The sequence below is a fragment of the Aphelocoma coerulescens genome, chromosome 8 (genome assembly GCF_041296385.1).
Source record: "Aphelocoma coerulescens isolate FSJ_1873_10779 chromosome 8, UR_Acoe_1.0, whole genome shotgun sequence".
Classification (NCBI taxonomy): domain Eukaryota; kingdom Metazoa; phylum Chordata; class Aves; order Passeriformes; family Corvidae; genus Aphelocoma; species Aphelocoma coerulescens.
In genome coordinates, this window is record NC_091022.1 from 4,140,839 (window position 1) to 4,148,698 (window position 7,860).

Genomic DNA, 7,860 nt, shown 5'->3' on the forward strand with positions numbered 1-7,860 from the left:
GCAACACCTTAATTCTGAATATTTGAGAACTGAGGATCCTGAAGATGACTTTACTGCACTTTTTATTAAGCACTGCAGTAATGACTTGGGAGACATGGCAGGGGCAGTGACAGAGAGATTTGCAGGTACACTAAAAAACAGCAGCCAGAGCAGAGTTCAGTCAAGGCAAATGCCAAGGTGATATACTGGGAAGATAAAGAGAACTTCTGATAGGGCAGGAAAGTTAAACCAGTGGAATAAATCTCCTGCTCTGGGGTAATGTCCCGAAGCAGGAGTTTACCTGATGAGTGAGTATGATCTCCATCGCTGTATGTGGCAGCAGCTTCATGCCTCACCACACACCTCTCTGGCTGTTATTCAGCATCACTCTCATCACTTCTAAGTGGGCAGAGCCATGTTCATTCTGTCAGCTTCACTTACTCGGGACGTGCCATTCCTGAACCTATTCCCGACTGCTTTTTTCCAGCCACTCTAGGAGTGTGTGGGAAGCCATGGCTAGTGACTGGCAAAATTCAATTTGCTGCTCTTCCTTTCACTAAAGGCGGCCACTAGAAGACAAGTAGTCCAAAGAAAGTGAGGCTTAAGCTGCCCCTGGAAATGTCCAAGTCCAAGTTGGAGGGAGTTTGGAGCAAGACGGGATAGTGGAAGGTGTCCCTGCCCATGGCAGGGGGTGGCACTAGATGGGCTTTAAGGTCCCTTCCATCCTAAACCATGCTGGTATTCCATGATTCTACCAACTCCTAAGGCCTGGACAACTCCAGTCTTGCTCCAGCCCATCACCCATCAGATCAAACCCACTGAGCTCACACGAAGTGTGGTAATTCATATGGATTCTGTAAAACACACTAGGAAGCTTTTCAGAAATAAACCTCTAAAGAGCACACAAATTCTCCTTCTGGCAAGGGAATGTGCCTAACTGGCATTTCTGTCTTGAAAAATCAAGTCATTTTTGGCTCTGATAATATGAGGTAGTTACTATAAACAAGGGTGCTCTTTTCCTATCTTTATCAAATAAATCTCTCTGAAAGGATGAATTTCAAGACCTGGACCTCAGCACTCTGCTGGAAGAGAATCCCAGAATCCCAGATTGAGTCAGGTTGGAAGGGCCCACAGTGGCTCATCTGGTGCCACCTCCAGCTCCAGCAGGGCCATCCCAGAGCACAGGGCACAGGATTGTGTCCACACAGCTCTGGAATATCCCCAGGGAGGAGAGCCCAGAGCCTCTGTGGCCAATGTGCTCAGGGCTGGGCCTGCCCAGGGCAGCAGTTCTGCCTCCTGTGCAGGGGAATTGCCGGGCTCAGGCCCTGCCCGGTGCTCTGGTGCCATTGCTGGGCCCCGGAGCAGAGCCCGGGCCCTGCCCTGAGCCCTCCCTGCAGCCAGGGACACCCAGGGCTGAGGGCCCCTCTCAGCTGGGGCTCCTCTCGAGGCTGAGCAGCCCCGGCTCCCTCAGCCTGTGCTGGGCACGGAGCTGCTCCAGGCCCTTCAGGATCTTTGTCACCATCAAGAAGCTCATGAGCGTCTCAAATCACACCAACACATTCCAGGCCTTTCCCATTCCACACGTGCTGGGCTTGGCTCACCACCCTCCTCAGTAACACCCTGGAGCCCCATTTGCATGGCCAGAACCAGCCTTCTCAAACACAGCTTGATTTGCTAAGATAGAGCTTAAAAGACAGTTACAAAAGTGGTTCCCAACATATTCTCCCTATTTTCTGACCATTCTGCTTTTTCCACCTGATTCATACAAAGAAAAAGGTATCAGCTTTGAGAGATGATTGTATCAGTGATGCCAGGAGGAGACCTGGGCTTCCCTCTTCCCTAAGGCTCACCATGACTTTAAGCTTGAGGATGTCCACAGGGGTGCCTATGGGGGCCCTACCAGACTACAGGAGTGAACAATTTTAATAATTTAATGACTCTCCATGAGAAGTTAGCCATGTCAGGCTGGATGATCACAAAAGAGGGATCTTGAAGCCTAGCATCAGGTGGTGAGTGAGAGATACAGTCCCTAGATCCCATTCCAGGGGGATCTCACACCCCAACACAACTTAGAGGAGTTCACCAAGCTCCTGCTCTCACGTCTTTTTGTGTCTGTCATTCCAATGATGCCAGCAGCTCAATTAACTCCAGCAGATATTATCCATATGCTTAAGCTCTTTATGGGATTGCAGTCCAAGCTATTAGCAGCACTATCGTTTACTGACTGAAATAGATTTTTACTTTGTAAATATTGTCAGATGGAAAGGCTCAGCTTGGTTGTGAGCAGGAGAAACATGGGCAGGGAGAACAGGATAAATAGTCCACAGTTTGCATTTTATATAGCATTATTCAAAGGAAAAAACTCACAGCAACAACCCCCTGGCTGTCCCATACTGAAGCCATCTGAGGGTTAATTGAGTTTCTATCAAAAAAAAAATAAGGAATATGTGGTGTAGATAAATTCTCCTTACCACTCCTCCCAGCCAAAGTGGACAATGAGAAAAAATTATCTCTTAAAAAGCTGTAAATTTTAAATTGTGAGCAAAACCATTTTATTTTTAGCTATTTGCAACAAACAGGAGCCGTAACAAATTTCAAGAAATAAACAGGGCAAGGGAAGAGTTTGGTGTCTAATTTTTAAAATAAAAGTCTATTTCATTCTAAAGTACAAAAGAGTGAACTGTGGTTCATCTAAAAATATATCTAAATTGAAAAATCTGGTTAAAGGCATAAATAACTGCAGGAAAAACAGCATTTCAAAACATTTTGAACTGCCCCAAAATGTAACATCATCTACTTCATCACTGGGAACAACGAAAAAAAAATCACTGTCTTTTTGCACTGAATTTCAATGTTGTAGGGGAATCACAGACTTTGGCTCCAGGGCTAATCCTACATGTCTTATATGCTTAAGAGAATTAAAGGTTCCAAGCTCCCTATTAGCATAAAATAAATCCATTTAAAAACCAGTCAGGCCAGCAAGAGCAGTTGCAATCAACTAGCATGACTTTTGTATAAGAAAATTTTCCTGATTTTCCTCTAGACGATACTTTTCAGGAATTTTCTCCAGCACAAAATCAAAAAGCCCTGACAGCAACAGGGAAAATGGCATTACCTTTGATATGTGACTGCACTTGATGCCATGATGATTTTTTGCCTTTTCTCTTATATACCTTTTATGTAGCTTTTATGGATCCTCAGTGCTTTTAGCATGCATACTTGTAATTCCTTAAGCCCGATAATTTAGCATAGTCCTAATATTCCGTTAAGCCAGGAGACCAAACATCCTGCAGGCCTCGCAGCTGGAGGCCACAAAGTCCTACGCTATCCTGAGAAACCAAGGTCCTCTCTAGAACACATCCTGTAAACTAAGGTAGGCCCATCCAGGGGGGATATCACTATTCATTCAAGCCTCCTCTCACTGGGGAATCTTTGTTAGATATGCTAATTTGCAAGGCCTATAAATTGTATATGGGATCTATTGTGTGTGTGCATTTCAGTGCATTCCACCTGGGTGAAGTGGTGCACTATTACTGTGTCCCGCAGCCGTAGGGAGGAGAGAAGATCCAGCAGGCAGGAATTGTGCAGCAAGATTGATTTATTTAATTATTTTACAAACTCTTTTATAGACTTTTTTCTTCATAGTCTAATTGGACAAAGGATCAGCCACCCCTTGGGGGTGATTGGCTAAAATCCTAAAACATCCATTGTCAAAATATTTTTCTACTGTACTATAAACAAGGCTCTACAAGGTCGCAGGTGTTCATAGTTTACAGAACTTCTGCAAATATCTTCGTGAGAGAGAAAAGTGTCTCATGGGCTTAGAAAGAAGCAAGAAAAATTCTTGCTAGCAGCAATATTTGTATCCACAGTGCACCATAAGGATCCTTATTAAGTACCGAGGTAAAAACCCCTTTTTCCCTTAACCATGTCTGGCTCTTAATTTTAAGACCAGGAAAAGGCATCACTCTGCTACTAGAGATACATGCATGTATGCCTGGTTTACAGTCTGAATTGATTTGGTTTAGATGGGAGGAATAAAATGTATTCACGATTTTGCTGCCTTTCCTAATTTCCTATTTGCCAGGAAACATCAGCAAACACGTCCGTAAAACCCAAGTGAAACATTTACCGTCAGATCTGACCTCTCAGAACTGCACTTGCACCTCAGCTGAACGCAGGCAGAAAGGGAACATCCTTTAAACATCCCTGTTATCCAGCAAAGGTTGTTGGAAATGTCCCCATAAAACATATGTTCAGGACTATTAATTGTATGGCAGGAGATGAAATCTCAGTAACGTGTCCCCATTACGCACAAACCCCAGATGTTGTGTCAACAAAACCAGTTTCACCCAGTGCTGGTTGGTGTAACTACCCAAAATCTGCAAGATGCCTCTCCAGGATGCTTTCACTGAGGCAGGAGAGTTCAGCAGCCTACAGGCAGGTTGTTTTGGAGACCGGCACAATAATAAAAGGGATTCTGTAGAGGAAAGAGGGTGGTAGAGAAAGACACAGGACCCTACAAAGCTTGTGAAAATGCCTGTGACAGGAGGGTGCAGCCAGTGCACTCACACTTCACTGACATCCAAGAAATTTAAGTCTGAAATTAAACTGGCCTGCAATTATTTTTCCTGAATCAGGACCTACAATCAGACTCTATGGGGTTAATATCCAACGTTCAGTTGAAGTTTAAAGTGATGAAGGTATGGAGGATGGAAAGTTTTTTGGTCACTTGAACTGGGCTTTCCTCCATGTCAAGGAAACCCCATCTGGGGACAGATTTGTGAGCCATCAGTTTAAGGTTAGTGGTGTAGAATGAAAGGAACTGTTGAGTTTAAGGGGATTTGGACAATAAAATGGAAACTATCAAACTTGAAGGGGACTGGTCAAAAAAAACACCAGGAAGAACAGCTGGGGACCTCAGAACTGGGGTCACCAGCACAGGAAAGGCATAGATCTGTTGGAGCAAGTCCAGAGGAGGCACCAGGATGATCAGAGGGATGGAGCAGCTCTGCTGTGAGGAAAGGCTGAGAGAGTTGAAATTGTTCAGCCTGGAGAAGAGAAGCTTTGGGGTGACCCAATTGTGGCCTTCCAGTGACTGAAGGCAACCTACAGAATACATGGAGACAGACTGTTTGCAAGGGATGGAGTGAGAAGACAAGAGGGAATGGTGTCACACTGAAAGAGAGATTGAAATTAGATATAAGAAAAGAATTTTTCCCTGTGAGGATGGGGAGGCCCTGGCACAGGGTGCCCAGAGAAGCTGTGGCTGCCCCTGGATCCCTGGAAGTGTCCAAGGCCAGGTTGGACAGGGCTTGGAGCAGCCTGGGCTAGCAGAAGGTGTCCCTGCCCATGGCAAGGGTGGCACTGGATGGGCTTTAAGGTGCCTTCCAACCCAGGCCACTTCACAATACTATGATGATTTTATGAAGGTCATGATCTTCTGGACTGATAATATTTACATAAAATAAAGACAAGGTGAATGAGGAAACATCTGGGTACGTAACCCATAGGATCAGACTGGAGATTTCCAATATCTGCACAGGCTCTGCCAGATCAATCTCAGGAGAAAGTTCTCCTGAAGGTGCTGAGGTGCCCAGGAAATGAACCCAGCTGCCAGTCAGCAGAAAGAACCAAGACACCAATTTCACTGTGTGACCAAAGCTTCAGGCATGGACCATGTGTTGGATTCACAGGAGAGTTCCTTTGCTCAGTGATGGTTCTGCACCACTGTCAATGTGCATCCCTTCTGGTGCCAAGCCTTGATCAAGATTGGATTTGTTTTTAAAAATATGGAGTGGTGTCATTACATGAGTCATCCTCTGAGAACCAAGAGTGCAAGGAAAGGGAAAGAGAGATGGAGATTAGTCACATGCTTACATTGTTCCATTTAACATCTAGGTTCACATGCTGGATCCTATCAATTAACTTACGTAGCACTTGAATTATCATTTATTTCTCTTAGAAAACCAAACTGTGTTTATTCTGCCTCTTTCTTGAACTTTCTGGAAAATGAAGTTCTAAAGCGCAGAAGTGGCACAAAAATAATTGCAGTGACTTTCTGTGACTATGTGCTTTTTAATTGCACATTTTTCCTTCTCAAATCAGAGCAAAAAAGAGCAACTGATGACTACAGCTGGATGAATATTGCAATCATTACCCTTGTTATAATGATATATTTCAATAACAACCACAATTCTTGATCCCCATGGATGGCTTTATAATGACCATGGATTATGCTGAGAAAATGCTATTCCTAATTTTATTCTTAATGGAGTGTGAAAGTCTTGCTCTGTGGTGGAGGCTAATTGTCACTTTAGGTGTAATTTCCATCACTCAAAGAACATGTATGCTCCATGTATTAATTACAGGATACCACGATGGCTTGTGTTGACAAGAGATGGTGGATTTCGGACTTCCAGCCAAATGGAGCAGTTCCCTCTCTGGAAAAACTCTCATTATCGTTTACCAACAGCACATTTTATCATAGGTAGAATGTGGCCATGTTCATGGCCTTCAGAACATTTGGTATCTGCATAATTAAACTAATCAATTGCAGAGCAGTAGTCAAAAGTCAAATCTTAATGAACTGGAAAAATGATACTTCAATTTGCTGTCTCCGATCCCCAAATTAGCATAATAAACACAACGTACTTCTAATCTGTGAAAAAAATAGCATTTTTTCCTTATTCTTAGATGGTTACTGTGTATTAAAGACATTATTTGCAGTAGCTTTGTGAACCATCAGCTAGTTTTGAGTAATTTAATAAAAATAATGTAAATATGTTATGCAAAACCCACAACATCTTGTTACTTTTGCTGAAAATACAATTTTGTTCCAATTTTTTTGTTGTTGTAATAAATTTGCCATTCTATTTAATACACATACAGGGCATATTTCCCAGTGGATGGGTACCCACTGGAAGAGAATGAGTATTCTTAAGGAATCCAGGGAGTTGACTGGTGGAGGTCAGAAGTGACATTTAATCCCCTTTTTCCTCCGCCCTTGGTGAATGGGGAGGGATTTGATTGTGATGAGCACAGTGATAAAGGTAACAGAAATCGATGTTGTTCCATGCTGCAGCCATGTCCATCACTAGTCAGGATCCAAGTCCATCCTGCCCGGCTCGGCTGGAATTCAGGTCACAGCCTCCAAGGGCTGCCTGCGGCAAATGATGGGAATTGATTTTTTTCCCCCTCATTTTACTTATCAGAAAATGCAACAGATCCATTAAACATTGCTTGCTAAGATGGAACTGCAGATTCTCCCCCTCTGCTCTGCCCTGGTGAGACCCCACCTGGAGCTCTGTGTCCAGTTCTGGTGACCCAGACACAAGGACATGGAACTGTTGGAGCAAGTCCAGAGTAGGCTATGGAGTTACTGAGGGGGCTGGAGCACCTCCCAGATGGAACTGGGGTGGGAGAGCTGGGAATGTTCAGCCTGGAGAAGAGAAGGCTGTGTGGAGATCTCACAGCACCTCCAGGGTCTGAAGGGGCTACAGGGAAGCCAGGGAGGGACAATTCATCAGGAGTGACAGGACAAGGGGGCAATGGCTTCCCACTGCCAGAGGGCAGGGTTAGATGGGATATTGGGAAGGAGTTGTTCCCTGGGAGGGTGGAGGGGCCCTGGCACAGGGTGCCCAGAGCAGCTGTGGCTGCCCCTGGATCCCTGGAAGTGTCCAAGGCCAGGCTGAACTGGTCTTGGAGCAGCCTGGGCTGGTGGAAGGTGTCCCTGCCCATGGCAGGGGGTGGCACTGGATGAGCTTTGAGTCCCTTCTGTCCCAAACCATCCCCTGATTCCATGACTCCATAACAGAGGCCAGGGATACAATGAGAATCAGAGTCCTGCTGCCTTGCCTGAAATTGTGAAAGCAGAGAAAG